Genomic DNA, 18,912 nt, shown 5'->3' with positions numbered 1-18,912 from the left:
TACTTGATATCAACTCAGCATCTTGGACTGAATCACCATCTTCAGTATCAGTTACGATGTCACAAACGCTCCATATATTTTATACACCCGCTCCTCGTCAGCTAGGTTTAAGTCCCATGTAATAGCGGGAGAGTCTAATGCCTTTCACATCACTAATTTAAGAGCCACGCTCTTGTCGGTGTAGCATTCTCCATGTTACTTTTTAGGGCCGTGGTTTCCCTCTGTAACCTGTAACCTGACAGAGGGCAGCAGTAACTGTCAGTACTATTCAGAGGCGGAGGACAGGAATCCTAGTATGGCTTTGTAATAGACTACTCTGGGCGCCATTCCACTTGCGTCAGACAGAGTACTGCGGGGCGGAAGGGAAGAGGGAAACCACTGCCCTATTTTTCCCTAAAAAAGTAGCATGGAAAATGCTGCACCGACAAGAGCGTGGCTCTTAAATTGCTGATAATAATGGTTTCCCTCTTGCCTTCCGCCCCGCAGTGCTCTGTTTGACGCGAGGGAGATGGCGCCCAGAGTAATCTATTTCAAAGCCATACTAGGACAATTGTCCTGTCTAACGCCTTTAATCAGGATGTATGTCTGAAATCCGCGTGATTTCAATAACTTACGATTCAATATTGGATTCGAATTCAGTGGTCTTTTTGTCTTGTAGGGTTCATCAGGTCGATGATCGACCTCAGCGTTACGGCATATTCCTTCTTTCATCTGGATTGTGAGGTCGATGACCGTTCATTGACCCACCAAAGGACGTAAGTTCCAGACCGGAAATTTCATTCATAATAATAAGCAATTACCCTGATTCCTAGCTAAATATAGAGCGATGTTCTTTTGTTCTTGATATTACTCACTGTGTGAGCAACAATATATTTTTTTGTTTTGTGTTGTAAAGATAGGCGACTAGGCGTGTTCCACACTGACATGTTTGCAAGCGTAAATTCGGTAGACAACGAGCCCACTCGTGACATTTGTAGAATATTTTAGTGCATTTGAACATGGCTTTATTTCTGTACTCAATTTTACGTACGTACATAAACCGACACCTAAGCTCGCTGAAGTATGATACTATAAGCTTCTATTTTGGTACCTGAAATAACATTATACACGCACAAGGTTTATTTAATATATATGCAAACAAAACCTATCCTTTTTATCAATATTTTTTCATCTATTTTTTTATTACACACTTGTCTAATATTATTTTTTAACAGTGGTCTAGTGGTTAAATCTTTGAGCTCATGACTTGGAGATCCAGGTTTGATTCTCGATGGGGATATTGTTGAAATCACTGTTTGAGGCTGCCCTTTGTTTGGTAAGAACATTGCATTAAATCACGGCTTAGTGTGCCTTCCGAAGCACGGAAGATCTGACTTTCGGATAATCGTGTGGTCAGCCTGTATTGTTCTAACCAAACTAAAGATCATCAAGTATTTTTTTTGTGATATATCTCCACCGGGATTCGAACCTAAGACTTATGAATGGTGAGCCCAACACTCAACCTCTGGACCGCAAGGGTCGTATTTCAAAAGTTACAAAGTAAACATTGCCGATTGTTTATCCATGTGGAAATGTGAACCTTCAAGTCTCGGCCATAAAAACTGCATTGGTAAACCAATTGGCCACACAGATTTAAACTCCAAAATGGCAGATTGAAATAACTCCAGCGGAGTTCGAATACCTCACTCGCCAGCAAAATGAACGAAACTTCTAGTCCCGAAAGCAACTTTGAATTACTTTTCCTACTGAAAGACGCATAATGAATCGGACCCGCTTCAGATATTTGTTCCTAACTTGAGGACAAAATTTTCTAGTGAAAAGATGAAACTTGTTCAACAAAATGATTTTGCAAGATCGCCGAACGACAAATAGTACTTCTGGGAGTTACGTAGTTGTTTCCTTAAGCTTTTTCGGAATTTGAATGGAAACGGTAAGATGTTTGCTTTTGGAATGAGGGTCCAGAATGTTCCAGAACGTTCGGGAAATTTCCAGTTTTCAACGAGCTGTCTTTTGAGGGCCTCTCCTGTGCAGAGTAGACATGTTTGCCAAGGCAAAGTGGCTATTGTCATTCTAAGCTGGTTTTTAAATTTAACTCTTGCAGCAGTCTGGGAGCAGTCAGCAGATATTTTGCTTTTGTGTCAAAAAGATAACAATATTTTCAGCTAACATTTATGATACATTTTGAAATAATCGTAATATATTTAAATCATAGCCTTTTATTTTATGTTTCTATGCTATTTTGGGATAAATCCTCAGCGCACCCCATATTTTCGGCCAAGTAGTAAAATTTGCGGCAAATCTACAATGAGTCACGTCTTAAAAAATGGCACAAAATAAAAAATCCAGAACTCGTTCAGATACTTATTCTCCGCACTTGTTGTAAAAATCGACAAAGGGATTGTGATTCCTTCTAAAATGCAGGATCACACATCAACATACTTTTGAAAGTTATGATAATAAGTCCATACACGCCTTCCAAAAGTCCGGGGTCATAAGCCCGACATATGGAAACGACATACAAATAATATGTAACGTTTATTTCGAATAAAGTAAGTAGTAGTGTCGCCATCACCACTACATATTAAACAAATTACTCACCGAGTCGCCATGGCAACGTCGCCGGCGACGGTCGCCAACCAATTCGTACTGAATGGCAAGTAACTCGGCGACGCATTGGCAACGAAGCCATTACAATATAAGTTGTTTGGCGACGACATGGTTTTGGCGCTAGATGAGTTATCATGACCCTAAGAAAAAGAATATAAAACCCTAGAATTATAAAAACTGTATATGAAAAAAAAAAAGAAAAATGTACAAGCAGAAAATGCCGTTATATCTAGTAGTAACTATAAAAAAAATCTGTTACACCAGATATTACTTTTAACAACCATACGTACCTTATTTGCGGAACATTTTTATCGTAAATAGAATCTGAAGTAGAACATAACACGCGAATGTTTCGGGTCTATAAATGGAGAGAATTATGTAATAGGTACTATTTATTGGACGAGATCTACCTATAAATGTACTGTTGGATATGAAAAATAGAAGATACATATATAAGTAGATATACTCATCATATCATCATCTCCCTAGCATTATCCCGTTGTTCACAGAGTCCGCTTACCTAATCTAAAGATTTGACAAGTCCAGTTTTTTACAGAAGCGTCTGTCTGTCTGACCTTCCAACCCGCGAAGGGAACACCAGCTAAATACAAGTTAGGTCGCATTCCTCGCGAGTGTTTTGTTTTTTTTTTAACACCCAGGTCACTTTATACAAAACACATCGTTTTACACAGACACATTGACGTTATCGTACACGCGTATCTGTGTGTGTGACGTCTGACGCCGTACGATTGAAGACTAGACTATGTTCGAGGGGGTGAGGTAAACCTAGCCCAGCCGCTGGTGGGGAGCGGAGAGTTGCCGTCTATACGTAGTATTATTTCTTATTGTATGCTCGTGGCCAAGATCTTCCCGTCAAGATGGCGGCAATATCAGAATATCATGTTAAATTGCTAAGAACTTGTAATAAGTAGTAAAACTTTGATATATTATAGACTTAAAATCCAAGAAGGACGAAACCTAGAATCCTTAAAAGACGAAAAGAAAACAAAAGGAATTCTAGAAGGACGTACATTGACCAAATTGGAGATGTCCTTAGAAAAGGTTCGGTACGATATACTCTGAACCGGCGTACGCGTATGAAACGATTTATGAACGTGGAGGAAGCAAGAGAAGTCTGTCAGGATCGGAGCAAATGGAATTCCATAGTCTCTGCTTACCCCGGCGGGAAATAGGCGTAAGTTTATGTATGTGTGTGTAAAATCTAATACTAGGGTCCCGCCATATTGACGTACAGTCATGAGCAATATAATGTACCCACTTTAGGATTCTGTCGCACTAACATATTTGACATTTAGTGAGACTTACAGTTCAATTTGTCAAAAAAGTTAATGTGACATGGTATCAAAGTGTATACATATTAATGCTCATGACCGTACATGATTATTCGACAGCATAATCGTTAAAAAACATCACTACAATTTTCTGATACCAGTCATTTGGTTGTTTGCTTTCTTTGCGGACCTTATTTTCAGTAGAGTTCTCTAGTTTTATTTCTCCACGCCCTAATGATTATGTCGCTCTTACCCTGGTCTCAGCCAGTAAACTGGCCGTTAAGACGAACCCTAAAATATTTTATTCTCGTAGAAAATACTCGTTCCTAACCAGCGGTTCTCGACTTGTAATTTCCAGACCATCGAGCTTTCTTTTTGTAATATTAAAGCAACTAATCAGTTATGTCACTCAAAATGCCAAGGAGTTTATGAAATTTGCGGCTAATCTACAATAAATCACGGCAAAAAAAAGTTACATAAAAAGACAAAGTTCAGTTGTCACTCTTTGTAATCAATAACATAACATAACATAACAAAAACTTTATACCAATAACCAATAATCAATAACCTAATTTGACACTGGTTGTTTTTTGACATGACCTTTATTTACTTGTTTTTTTTGTTCCATTTTTTACTCTCATACTATCTGCTTAGGCTAGGTAATAAAGTTATCTTTGCAGAATGTAAAATAAAAAAAAAACAAATATGAAAACGAAAAAGATGAAGGAAAGGAAGAATCCTAACCACTTGCGCTGTCCCTATGTACCTGAAAATAGCCCAACTTAAAGAAAAAAGGGAAACACTCACGGAATTAGCTTTCTGTATTCTTCTTACCACATTTGCGTCTTTTTACTGCAATTTTTACATATTTTTTTTATGATCTCTAGCCAATAAAAGTTGAGAACCGCTGTCACTTACTACTACTAAACTCTAATGTCGTTTAGTGTCGAAGTTTACTGCTAGTATGAGGTTTTGAATTGGGTTTAGTGTGGCCAGTCTCAATGCCTCAAGGGCTTCATTTTCTTGACGTAGATTGTCTGGTTTAGATACTCTATCATGCTGTTCGTTTAAAGAAGGAATTAGTTTTGAGTTCGACTTTTTCTTTTTTAAAGTTCCTAACAATAAAAGGAAAAACGGAAGCCTTACACAATCTGTTGTCTGGCCATCTGTCTGTGAAGACCTTTTTTCGGAAATGCGTCGAGGTATCAAGTTCAAATTAACATCTTTAGAGGTACCCCACACTAGCGTCTTTGGAGCCTCGTCGTCGTGCCAGCATCTGCGCAACGTCTATGCGACGTCGACGTCGCGGCGACGCGACGCAGACGCCTGCGCTGGCTGGATGTCGAACGCCGAGTGTGGGGGCGACATTATTAAACATCGACATTATTTTTATTAGTGAGAGCACTCAGCGCAGTTAATGCCATTTGAGGCAAATCTACAATAAGTCATGTTAAAGAAAAAAATACATAAAAATGCGATACCTCTAAGTGTGGCCTTGAAAGTCAATTCGAGGTTTGAATTTGAATCAAATATGACTGTGTTCACAACGTCGACACCTCCTCGAAAAGTAAAGCTTGTAATCCCGAAGCCTTTGTATCGCGTAACTATAATCCGGCTTTAGTTATAACACACCTTTATGTCATAGAGTAAAAAATTAAAGATCAAAATATAGAAAGTACAGGTGAAGTGTAGGTAAAATATAAAAACATATTCGTTAAATTCGAACAATAGAGAGAACGTAACATTAAAAATGGATTTGTTATTTCATAAAAAATACATGTTTTCATGTTGTTTGTGACATGTACGATAAATACTACTTTTTTATTTTCTGTGTGCGCATGAAATTATTTTTAGGTTATAAGCAAGTAAAAAAAAAATAGAATCCAGGTAAAAAGTGGTCTCAATTTTTACCCGGTTTCATTAAAAGAAATCGAGGTAATGTTGAAGAAAATCATATCAGAATATGTTTTTTTAAAAGGCGCTTCGAATCCGGTGGGGATATACTTATCACAAACATAATGTGCTGATCCCTAGTTTGGTTAGGACATTGCTGGTTGATCACCCGATAACAAAACCCGATTATCCGAAAGGCAAGTTAAGCCGATGCGTTGGTCCCGGTACCTAAGTACCGACTGATCGAAACATTGATCATGTCAGGGGCCTCTGGCGACTCAAAAATATCCCTGACACCAGGGTTGCTGAGGTTGGTTAACCACCTCACAACCCATACGATAGACGAAGAAGATCGTGTTTTGGAACACAATCCCTTTGTCGACTGTACCACATGTTCAGAAGATCTGGGGATCTAAAAAGGCCACACCAAAAAGCAATATTTCACATTTGTGCATATAAAAGTGCGCAAAGTCTACTAAATATCAAATAGCAATTTAAAGAGGAATTGTTTCAATGTGGCCTTTTTAAACCCCTAGAATTGTAGTATAATTCAGTAAGTACCTATAATTTTTTTTCTCATTATTAATGTATCTTAAGGCTCAAGGTTTAAGGTTTAGCTTCAGGTTGGTTTGTATGTTAGGGTTTTATTATTATAATTTCATAACTGACCAAGTCGCCAAAATCACGTCGCCGGCTACGTCGCCAGACAATTTATATTGAAATGATTGAAATGGCTCCGTTGCCATATCACCAACAAGTGAATTACCTGCCATGCCACGCAAAATACTTAATTTATATTAAATTAAGCCGTGCAAGTACCTAAAGAGAAAGCGTATTTAATTACTGGATAATTAACGGGATAGTCAGGATGTTTATTAAAATTTACATAAATTTCGGTAATTTCATCGTGTTTCATTCTTTTCCGACGTAGGTAATTTAATTGGTTTCAATACTAAATAATGTATAAATACATTGTTCAACTCTCCAGCGCGAAAAGGGTGTTTTTCGTGTGTAATAAATTACAATGACGTCAAACGCATTTTATTCTCATGTGAAGCAAAGTGTTTTTAATTTTATAATACAATTTAATAAAGTCACACAGTCAGACAATGGCCCCGATTCCTGGAGACACCGCCTAATTTTATTTTAAGTTATATCCGTCATTTTCATATCCGTCGAAAAGGAAAGGGACGGATGATTCACAGCTCTTAATTTTAGGAAGAATGAGTAAATTAATGTGTCGGGTTATTGACTGATGTAAAATTTTTAGACGGTTGGTTTAGATTTGTGCTTAAAATTGACGTGTGTTCCATAAATTTTATGCTTGTCGATTACCCGTCCCTTTCCTTTTCGGCGGATAAGAAAATGACAGATATAACTTAAAATAAAATTAGATGGTATTTACAGGAATTAGCACCATTGTATATTTTAAATTAAGAATACGGAGGGTAATATTCACGCCCGTATTATTAAATAACAGTATCTTCCAAACAATCTTAGGTTAAATATGATTGTAATTTCAAAATTGACCTGTCTGTTATTCACGTAACAATTTTAATCATATTCTTTGGTCGTTGACGCTGAAGAGACTAAGTACACGTTAATCGCTAATCCGCGAAACCCCTGTAGTTTAAACCTTTATATTTCGGAGATTCCGGGTATGAATTCCGGTGGGGAAATATCACCAAAATTACTTTGTAATCTCTAGTTTGCTTAGGATATTACAGGCTGATCACCTGATTGTCCGAATGAAGGATGATCCGTGCTTCTGAGGGCAGGTTAAGCCGTTGGTCCCGGTTACTACTTACTGATGTAAGTGAGTAGACGTTACATGAGCCATGTCAGGGGCGTTTGGCAGCTTAATAATAACCCTGACACCAGGGTGGATAAGGTTGGTAATTCACCTCACAACCCACACGATTGGAGATAGTTCTAACTTGAACTTTTGTGTCGAATCTCGTTTAACTTGAATCGTGATGAATAGGTTTTCAAACGTTATGATTTATTTTCTACTTACTTAATAGATAAAGATGCAGAACATTATTTTAGAATAGCAGCCGCGCAGAAGAGGCGTTGGTGAACTTATTGTCAATTAAAAATATATTTTTTTATATGTATACCTCGTATTCAGGACCTTTGTTTTCTACACCACTTATGGGCTGGTTATCCGGTTGGAAGGTCAGACAGACAAAACCGGACCTGTCACGTGTTCCGATGAGGTAAGCGGACCTTATTACAAAACCTGGATGATGCTCAGAAGATGATATGAGACGTTGATAAACCATTACTTAATGGTCGCAACATATCCTTTAAGCTTTTAACCAAGTTTGCAAACGATTATGATAATCGACAGTGACTATGATAAAATTGTATGGGGTTGACATAAGGCACATAAGGTAACAAGTTAATCCCACACTTTTTAACACTGTCACTGTCAATTGTCATAATTGTTACCACCTTCGCTAGGGCTCTAGATTTTTCTACCACAACGGGCCGAATTATGATGTACGTATTGAATGTTAGAAACCATACTGTAACTATGATAAGTTTAAAGCTTAAGGCTGTATAACTTCCATATAAAGTCCGTATAAAAGCTGCATAAAAACCCTTAGGGGAACAGTTTATCTTTTACAAAGTACCCAGTTGATGTTAACAGCACGCCACGGCCCGATTTCAAAGTTGCAGCAAAATCTCGGAACACGCCTTGAAATATAAAGCAGATTCTTTGGATTCCGTTTAGATGTGACATGTTTTTGGTCTCGTGAATTTTGCATCGTTTCTGTGAGAATGCTTTAAAGTTTTGTAATTTCATAAGGGTTTCCTGTCTGTAGTTTAGGTAAGATTATAATCGTACTAGCTCACCCTCACATCCACTCATACGTACAGTTACACACATAAAAATGCACAAATACACTAACAGAACACCAAGAGTTAACTGCATGAAGTCCAGTTGAGGTAGCGTTTATGCGGTCGACATTGATAAAAGAATAAAACATATAAATTCTTGTATATAGTTTATAAAAAGTATAAAATCCATATAAAAATGTTCGTGTGTCATTGATAAATTATTTACATTTTAAAACGACTGAGTAGTCTTAATTTCTTACGATATTCTTCTTTCGTGTGGGTTATGAGGTCAATGACCGGCCTTTATCATCCAGGTGCCTTAGCCAAGTTGCAATCAATTGAGAAAACACGACAGTGATATTGAGAAATTTAAATGGAATAGACATTTCAACTTATGTTTTAAACGTAGATGAGGTATGGGTGTTCAATTATGTTAGTGAAAACTGCATCTCATTGGTGTTTCAAAACCCTGATAACGACCTCGGCGGCGTAGTAGATTACCCTCATTCAGCACTTATCGCTATCGACCCACAAGAGTCGATTAATTTTTAAAATATTATCTTCTCAGACGACGCCCTGAGCCGATTTTCGCGCCCAACTGGGCACGATCAGGCCTCTTGTATTAAATGTTGTACCGAGTGAGAACATTTGTTCGGCCAAGTAGTTAATGCCGTTTGCGGAAAGTCTACGATAAATCACGTCAAAAAAAAGCGAAGCATAGAACCACAGTGACAATACAATACAATACAAAATGTACAATTAACATAATCAATACACTGGCAAGGCAACGTAACGATGAGATTTGCATTCATAATTGAAATTAGGCACCCTCGTGGTGCAAATTAGTTATTGTTATTGTATTGAATTTTTACACGTAAAAATTCAATGCTTCAGTAAAATTAGAATAGAATAGAATAGAATAGAATAGAAAAAGTTTATTATAAAAGGACGCCACACACAAAAAAAAGTCAACAACATCATATCAAATTTCCACTAAAACAATTACAAAAAAGCAAGACGGATGTTTGTCGAAATGACCATAAGGTGGTGGTGGACGTCCTGAGATAAAAGGGCCTCACTCAGCACAAGTCGCGGCGTGAACCACGACGCTGGTATTATGTGGACCCTGTTAGGTGACGCACGAACATCGTATTCCATAAACATGTGTTAATGGTGTGTATATTCAAATTCAATTCAAAAATATACATTATAATATATACCAAATTATTTTAATAGAATTAGAGTGTACATAGACAAATATTATCGCAAAGATGTATACGTAAATACTTAAGGTTAGAATAAAAAAGAAAGTTATTAATATAGGTAAAACTAGTAAACAAATGTAATAATATAAACAAATACGAATTTCATGAATGTGTATTGTGTAGTCTGTCTTAGTACCTATCTATCGCGCGCGCCGCACCCCGATTCTAGCTCGGTCGGTAAAGTAGTTTGGTTACTACTAGTACTTACTTATAAACAAAATATTTTTTTCCATTCGACCGCCGCGCTGCCGAACGGGCACGACGTGTTCCCAAATTAAAGCGAAATTATAAATTTGTAATAGAATTGCGTATATTAATTAAAAAGAAAAAATAAAGTGAATCAAATAAAGCAAATATACATTAACCAAATAAGAAACAATAAATTAAGTACGTCCAGTACACTCAACAACATCCAAAGTAAATAATGGAAACGTGCAGTCGTTTGAAAACCCCAATAAACAAATCCATGAGGTAAGCCAAAACAAAATATAGTGTTTTATGCTTAATGTACCCACCTATACCATCCACTAATATTGAATAAGTACGCACTTTTTATTTTTGATTGACGGACAGTATAATTAAGCCTGTGTATAATATTGCCATTACTTTTCAGACCATGCAAACATTACCCGACGGAAAATAATAATAATCATGACAAAGGTTGTGTCGCCGCATCCAGCCCGCTAGGAGGACTGCGCCACGTTGACGTGTCGAAACCAATTAGGTAAAATTTTAATTAGCTTAATAGCTGCATATCTAGGAGATAGCATTTGTACTTTGATTTAAAGCTGTAAATTGTTTTCAGACTACTAAATTACAACACGACATAACCTACAAACGTCCCACTACCGGCCACACGCCTTCCCTCAATCAACCGGAGGGGGAATGCAGCATACTCCACCACGCTGCCCCACTGCGATCAGGTGGATGTATTTGGGCTAGTAGCTCGACCAACGACTAACGTGTCTGTCGAAGCTCGAAAACATCTTACTTTTTCACAAAAAATCTTTACCAAACAAAGGACACTGAAAAAGTTATTTTGCCAAAGTCCACATAAGAAATCGAACTCGGACCTTCAGATCGTGAGCCTAGCCCTCTAACTACTAGACCATGGCCACTACGCTGTGGCGTGCTTCAGTAAGATTTTAGTAATGTACTTAAAGATCAGTAAGTCGTTACATCGTATATTCAATAGGTCGTTATTCATTACATCGTATCATCTTGATCGTACGATGAGCATAAATTGTATGAATGTGTTATAACAAGACATCATAAAAGATACACAGAACACACATGATAATAATAATATTCATAAAAACGACATAAACATCAAGTTTTATAAGGCAAATGAGAGCCATTTCTAAAGTAAGCAAAAAAAAAAGTATAAAAAAGGTACAGTTGCAAAAAATAAAATAGAGGTGTATATATTTGACATTGACAAGTAAACAAATACTTATTTAGATTATTTGTGGAGAAAATTTTTAAGGGATTTTTTTTTATCTTTATTTTTTTGGAGAAAACAGTTCTTTCGAAATAATATTCGGTTTACTAAATACAAACTTCACCTCACTTTAGCCATGTTGCAAACGTGTATGACGATCGACGGTGACAGTGATAAAAATGTATGGAATTGACAAAGGGTGACATAAGGTGACAGTTAATTCCATACATTTTTATCACTGTCACTGTTGATTGTCATAATGGGTTACAAATTGTCTAAGGCCCTATTTTTTTCTTTTTTTAAGCACTAAAACGTGATAACCACATGGCAATTCACTGCACACTCAACACAATAAAGACTATTATCCTTATGTTTTCGTAGTACAAGCAACCATTATGTTTTAAATCCCACTTTTATTACTGCAAATAGAAAGAATATGCAAAGAACAAAACAACGTTTCGTTTCACGCAGCTCTTTTACAATGGTGATGTAGAATTTTAAAAGAACACGGGAAATCCTCTTTGAAAACTAAAAGGTTAACATTGTCAGGCTCGTTGTGCAGGTATAAAAAAAAATATGAATAAAGAGATGGACCTTTTCAGGACTTGTGACTGAGAGGGTGTAGCGATTTTGATCGAAGCGAATTGAGTAGCGGTTATAAAACTTTAGCTCTTTCTTCGAAGCGCGGAGCCTTTTCTACGGTTTGAAGAACCCCAAAAAGGAAGGAGTGAAACAGGCTTTTCAAGGTCAGCAACATAGGCAATACCCAGGGTACTGCAAGTGTCCATAGGCGGCGTTGACCACTTACCATCAGGTGGTTCGCCTGCCTGTTTGCCGTCCAAACCATATAAAAAATACAAATCATAACCTGTGATTGGTTAAAACTGACATTGGTGCTAATTCCTGTAAATACCATCTAATTTTATTTTAAGTTATATCTGTCATTTTCTTATCCGCCGAAAAGGAAAGGGACGGGTAATCGACAAGCATAAAATTTATGGAACACACATCAATTTTAAGCACAAATCTAAACCAACCGTCTAAAAATTTTACATCAGTCAATAACCCGACACATTCATTTACTCATTCTTCCTAAAATTAAGACCTGTGAATCATCCGTCCCTTTCCTTTTCGACGGATATGAACATGACGGATATAACTTAAAATAAAATTAGGTGGTGTCTCCAGGAATCGGGGCCAATTTCTGTAGATTTTTTAAAATTTTAGCCAATCGCAAGACTGGATTTTATCTATCAATATATAAACTGACATACACACACCACGTTTGTCAATACGTTTTATTTAATTTATTTTTATCTTACAATTTCATATTTTACATACTAGGCAAATTAGTAACCGTGATCAAATTCACGATGTATAAAAGATAGGCCTGATCGAAAGTACTCTAAACCCGAGTGTGCCAAGATCGTAGTTAAACTTTAAAAAAATGAATTGAAATTGTTTATTATAAAAGGACACCACACAGTAAACAAGACAATAACAAAACTTAAAAAAAATCACAAGACAATTACAGAAAGCATACTCGTAGAGGATGTTCGTTAGAATGATAATAAGGTGGTGGTGGATGTCTCGAGACAAAAGGTCCTCACTCAACTCAAGTCGCGGTGTGAACCACGATGCTGGTATTATGTAGACCCTGCTGGGCGGGCACGATCGTCGTGTTCCATAAAATATGCGATAATATTCGTACATAAATATATTATCAAATTACTTAAATAGAATTTAGGTAACTTGCCTCGGCTCAGGGCATCGCGTCAATTGTGAGGATTATATTTTGAAAATCATTCTATGAATCTAAAAAGCAGTTCGTTAGAATAATAATTCGCTTTATCGCTCCTATTAGAACAGGAGTCTCGTGACAGATAGTCGTTTAAAAAAAGGAAATATCTAGGCCGACTCTTCTGTCTTTTGTTAGAAGCGTGCCAGATACAGACTTGACTAAATTGAAAATGTATTTAGATGTAGTCTTCGTAATGTTTAATTTGGCTCGTTGTGGTTTTGAATTTCGATGTTTCGAGTCTCGAATTCGTGGAAGTACCGTATACATTGAATTGGATTTTATCAGAATTGAACATAGCCTGTGAGTACTGCGGGTATACTATACAACTTTGCCTACCCTTTCGGGGGTTATTATTATGTTACATTGGCCCCGATTCCTGGAGACACCGTCTAATTTTATTTTAAGTTATATCTGTCATTTTCATATCCGTCGAAAAGGAAAGGGACGGATGATTCACAGCTCTTAATTTTAGGAAGAATGAGTAAATGAACGTGTCGGGTTATTGACTGATGTAAAATTTTTAGACGGTTGGTTTAGATTTGTGCTTAAAATTGACGTGTGTTCCATAAATTTTATGCTTGTCGATTACCCGTCCCTTTCCTTTTCGGCGGATAAGAAAATGACAGATATAACTTAAAATAAAATTAGATGGTATTTACAGGAATTAGCACCATTATGTAAGTTATTAGCATTAAAAACCGGTTATATAATAAAATACTCATACTTGTAAAAAACTTGTTTCGGACTGGCTTCACACGTTAACCTACGATGAAGTAGAAAATCTCCTACTTAGGACTACATAATAGATCATTTATTTATTTATTTATTAATCATTTTGTTGGGAAACGCACATACACACACACACACACACACACACACACTCACACACACACACACTCACACACACGCACACACACATATACACACGCACTCACACACGCACACTCACCCACGCAGATCATTTGCTCTCACACACTTTTTCTTTTAATTCAATCTTTTTTCTTTTTAATGTGTTTATATACCTATATATTTGCCATGTTTTAAAATCTTATGTATACCAAAGGGGAGTTGCGAGTCATTCCCAACACAAGTACTCTAGTTACTTACTGGGAAGTCTCGACAACAAACTTCGTTACAATTATGAGAAATAAAACTATTTTTTTCTTTATAAGTATATATTCTGATAATCGTATACTAATATTGTTTTGTCATTGTTGCAGGTAAAGTGTCATTAATACATCATCACAAAAAGTCGCGAGGTACAATAGGTAAAATTTTCAAATACTCGATATTTCAATGAAGGACTTTCCAGGCTACGTTCACTAAAAACAATATAGATGCCGTTACACAGCTTCAACGTGATAATTACCTATTTTCGCTTTATTCGGGTGCATAAAAAAAAACAATTTAATGGTAGAAGCATCTATCTATCTATCTATATCAGCCTAAATTTATATCCAATTTTGGACGTAGGCCTCTTCCATGTTTTTCCATTTCCGACGATCCTGGGCTATCGACATCCAGCCATATCCTGCGTGCCGCACAATGTCGTCCTTCCATCTCATTGGTGGTCTTCCTCTCGGTCTTGTTAATGCTCGTGGGCGCCACTCTAACAATCTCCGGGTCCATCTTTCCTTGCTCATTCGAGCAATGAAAATGCGAATGCGAATGAGCAAGGTAGAAGCATATTTAAAAATAATTGTTGCTTGCTATTTGGATCACATTATGTAAAGAATTACGTTGGTGCCTATATTGCTTCTCTTTATTTTGATCAGAACAATAATGTGTGGAAGATGTAATTGTGCCTGAGTGTGATAAAAAGCGTCATCATTTATACCCAAAAACACAGATAAAATATGCATATTTCTGTTATCCATGAAATTCAGGTTAAACGAAGAAAAAGATGTACAGTGCCATTTATATTGTTTTTGAGAAAACTAACCTAGAAAGCCCCTTATTTGTTTTAAATAAGTATGCGGTTTATTCGATGACACACGTTGGTTGCGGAACAAAGAAGATAAGAAGAGTGAGTTAATTATAGCGACACTGACACAAATTCAAATAGTATTTATTTCCTTTGGCAATATGAATAAAAACCGCAGAGAAAATAATAATGGTAATGATGACGAATTAATAGAAGCAGAGTACGATGACAAAAAAAAAACGGAAAACGTTCGTGATTTTCGGAGCTCTTTGCGTAACTCTACAGCAGCGTGATTAAATAAATGTTTGTTTATATTTTCACTTCCACCATCAAAGTGAGTACTTAACCTAATTTTCAGCTACTCGAAACATAATTCCGTTACTTTTACAACATTTTCGTGACACAAAGAATGTAATATTAAAAACCACTGTATACACGGCGTGCTTTTACAGATACTCGTAAAATTTCGCGTTACGTGGCCCATTCGCTTTTACGGCCGTCACTGTTTGGAGTGGAGATGCCTGAATTTTTGAGTCGTCACGTTTTTTCGGAATGTTTATGGGTGGTAGTGAGGATTTCCAAAGGTCGTGGTGACAGCAAGCATCAAGAATTCTTTGGAGTACGAAAGAAAGAAACTTTTGTTTATCAATTTTATTTCTTTTATCTTCTCTATATAATAGTAAATCAACTTTTAGAGCAGGAGCAATCTTGGATGCAATTACCTCCAGGTAAAATACCAGGTAAAAACTTGAACACAAAATACCAGGTAAAAACTTACACACAAGCTCCAGTATCTGCTCTATGAAATAATAGACGTTTCTTTCTTTCATACTCTAAAGAGTTCTTGATGCTTGTTGTCACCATGACCTGCCCGTAAGTTCTTACTTACTTACTGATGAGTTCAACATTCGACCCTTGATCGGAATTTAGGGAAAGCATTTCTGTACAATGAAAAAGTAATTTTGCTTACGATATTGTTTTTTTAATTATTATAGTTTTGGTTCATCATATCCAGCTTACGACATCGTATCAACAGTGGCTGCAAGTTGTCTTTGATTACTTGTGGCTCTGCCCACCCCATTAGGGATTACGGGCGTGAGTTTATGTATGTATGTGTATAGTTTTGGTAACGGCTTTTCCGAGTGTGTTATTAATTTTTACGTCCAGTCTGTGTACAACAGTATTTAAAAATAAATTGATATAAAATATTTGTGATTGACATAAGGTGACATGTCAATCCCAAATATTTTTATCACTGATACTGTCGATTATATCTGTAGATAATCGTTCTCAACTTAGCTAAGGCTTTAGGTAAAATAAATTGTAATGCAATTTCGTTGTACGCCTACAGCAGAATCGTGAATCATGCATCAGACGACTGAATTTTGTATTCTTTTGACTCATTAATCATTCATTCTTCCCTCTCATACTGGACAGCGACAACGAAATGCCAGACATCGTAGAAAAAGACAGGTTTATATAAAATTAAAACACCGAACAGGGAACCTCAATAATTTACAAGCGTCAAACAAATTAACTTGTTTGGAAGTTGCAACAAATTAAATTCAACGAACAGAACACTTTGATATTTCTTCATAAAGAAAACTAACTAATACCGATAAATCTACACGCAAGCTGGTACGAAAATATGCCAAAAGTTGGCTGCAGTAAAGAAAACTGCTCACGACTCCAACTCGGCCGAACAAGTTTCGAAAGCTGAATCGGGCGAATCGTGAGTTGTTCGATCTCTGGTGATTTTCAATAGAGAAGTAATTCAAAGTTTGTCCGCTACATCGGAATTTATTGCAATGGTCGAGTTCGCTCTTGTTGGTATAGTTGGAGGCGTTAATAAGGGGTTTTTAATTGCTTGCTTACTTCTATACATTTCTGGGAGTGAATAAAAAATAGGCCACGTTGAGCTGTTTGTCTTCCAGAACATATCATCTGACAGACGGATTGTGTTCTTTCTAAAATGATGGATAACTTATGGGCGATAGGCTGATCCTTGTCATAACCATCATAGGACTTCGTATCCACAGTAGCTGCAAGTTGTCTTTGATTACTCGTAACGCTGCCTAGCTTATAAATAATTATGGGCGTGAGATTACGTATGTAAAATTGCTCGGAGCTGTCAAAGATGTTGACGTAATTCAACTTTTGTGTTTAGAATTCGATTTGATATTGTCTGTCGCGTTGAGAAAGTCTACTGCTAATTCGCGACTAAAATACTGGAGACTTGAGACAGTATCATTATGATTTTTGTTTTTATAGCACTCACCCGCTTAGGGAAACTCACAAAGAAAATATAAAAAAGCCGGCGTCCGCTTAATGATGATACGAGGGGAGGTCAAAAAGTTCGCGGAATGAGGGGGAAGGGGGTCGAAATTAAACACGAAACTATTTTTCCTTTTCAATATATTCTCCCTTAACCTTAACACATTTTCCGGATCTATCAAATAATTTGTTTATTCCATCATAAAAAAAAGATTTCTCTTTGCTGTCAAAATAGGCCGAAATTGCAGACTTGACTTCTTCATCATCGCCAAATTTTCGTCCACGCAGTTCCTTTTTCATTTTTGGGAAGAAATAATAATCGCTGGGGGCCAAGTCTGGACTGTAAGGCGGGTGGTTTAATTTTTCGAACCCGCATCGGTGAATGGCAGCCGTCGCAACATGGCACGTGTGGACGGGTGCGTTGTCGTGCAAAAGGAGCACACCTCTTGACAGCTTTCCTCTTCTTTTTTCCTTGATAGCCTCTTTCAATCTATCCAGTAAAGAAGCGTAGTAATGTCCCGTTATAGTCACACCACGATCTTTATAATCAATCAGCAAAATACCTTCTGTATCCCAAAAAATAGTGGCCATGATCTTTCCGGCCGATTGTGACACCTTAAACTTCTTTGGAGGAGGTGTGCCTTTTTTATGCCACTGCATCGACTCTTGCTTCGACTCAGGTTCATAGTGGTGAACCCAGGTTTCATCTCCAGTAACAATCCGGGCCATAACTTCTTCCTTATTCTCTCCACAGAGCTCTAAAAACTGGCGAGAACACTCGACACGCTCGCTTTTTTGAAGTGGCGTGAGCATTCTTGGAACCCATCTTGCGCTGACCTTAGTCATCCCAAGATGTTGATGTAGGATATTTAAAATACTTGTTTCGGATACACCGACCATTGCTGCAAGCTGCTTCTTCTTCAAGCGGGTATCTTCTAATACAAGTTTCTCTACTTTTTCGATGATTTCCGGTGTGGTGGCCTCAATGGGCCGTCCGGAGCGGGGGTCATCTTCAATCGACTCTCTTCCTTGCTTGAAAAGACTATGCCACTTGTAAACCATGGTTTTACCAGGGGCAGAGTCCGCGTAAACTGCTTACAGCTCTTGAAAAATCGTCTGAGCGGATTTTCCTTGCTTGGTGAGGAACTTAATGACGGCGCGGTGTTCAATTTTCTCCATATTCGCTGAGTTCTTCCCGATTCACTTGTTTGCTGGTCGATAGTTCAAACGTTAATGACCCGATTTGCTTCAAACTTGGTACATATACTGTTAATGAGGTGTGCAACTAGCGGCTACCTGTACGAGCAAACCAACCCCCTCCAACCCCTCCATTCCGCGAACTTTTTGACCTCCCCTCGTACATAGATCGAAAGAACTTAGCATAGGCAGGAGGAGGACCCGGCTTGACAAAAGCTGCGGGTTCAAGCCCCGTCTCAGTCAGAAATTAACTTTTTCTTTGTGAGTTTCTTACGTATCATCAATGTATTTATTTATTATTTTATTTATTAAATCTTAATACTAAAAATACAATTTGTCAATGCCCTGCAAAACTGTTTACACAGTTTGTC

The 18,912-nt window shown here is 37.3% G+C and overlaps 1 protein-coding gene across 6 annotated transcripts in view; it reads left to right on the top strand.

Moving 5' to 3' along the window:
- The window catches only part of LOC126374853 (hemicentin-2), a 644,718-nt gene that overhangs the window by 344,187 nt on the left and 281,619 nt on the right, over nucleotides 1-18,912 (top strand). Inside the window, exons 1-3 of one of the 6 annotated variants that reach the window (XM_050021611.1) lie at nucleotides 9,991-10,375; nucleotides 10,518-10,628; nucleotides 10,710-10,827. The exons of the other annotated variants lie outside the window; for them this stretch is intronic. The gene's annotated coding sequence lies outside the window, so the exon portion shown is untranslated. Of the gene's footprint in view, nucleotides 1-9,990; nucleotides 10,376-10,517; nucleotides 10,629-10,709; nucleotides 10,828-18,912 lie in introns of those variants that run through there. 6 annotated transcript variants of the gene reach the window in all.

This window comes from Pectinophora gossypiella, chromosome 18 (genome assembly GCF_024362695.1).
Source record: "Pectinophora gossypiella chromosome 18, ilPecGoss1.1, whole genome shotgun sequence".
NCBI lineage: Eukaryota > Metazoa > Arthropoda > Insecta > Lepidoptera > Gelechiidae > Pectinophora > Pectinophora gossypiella.
This window is presented reverse-complemented; position numbering and strand designations above follow the sequence as displayed.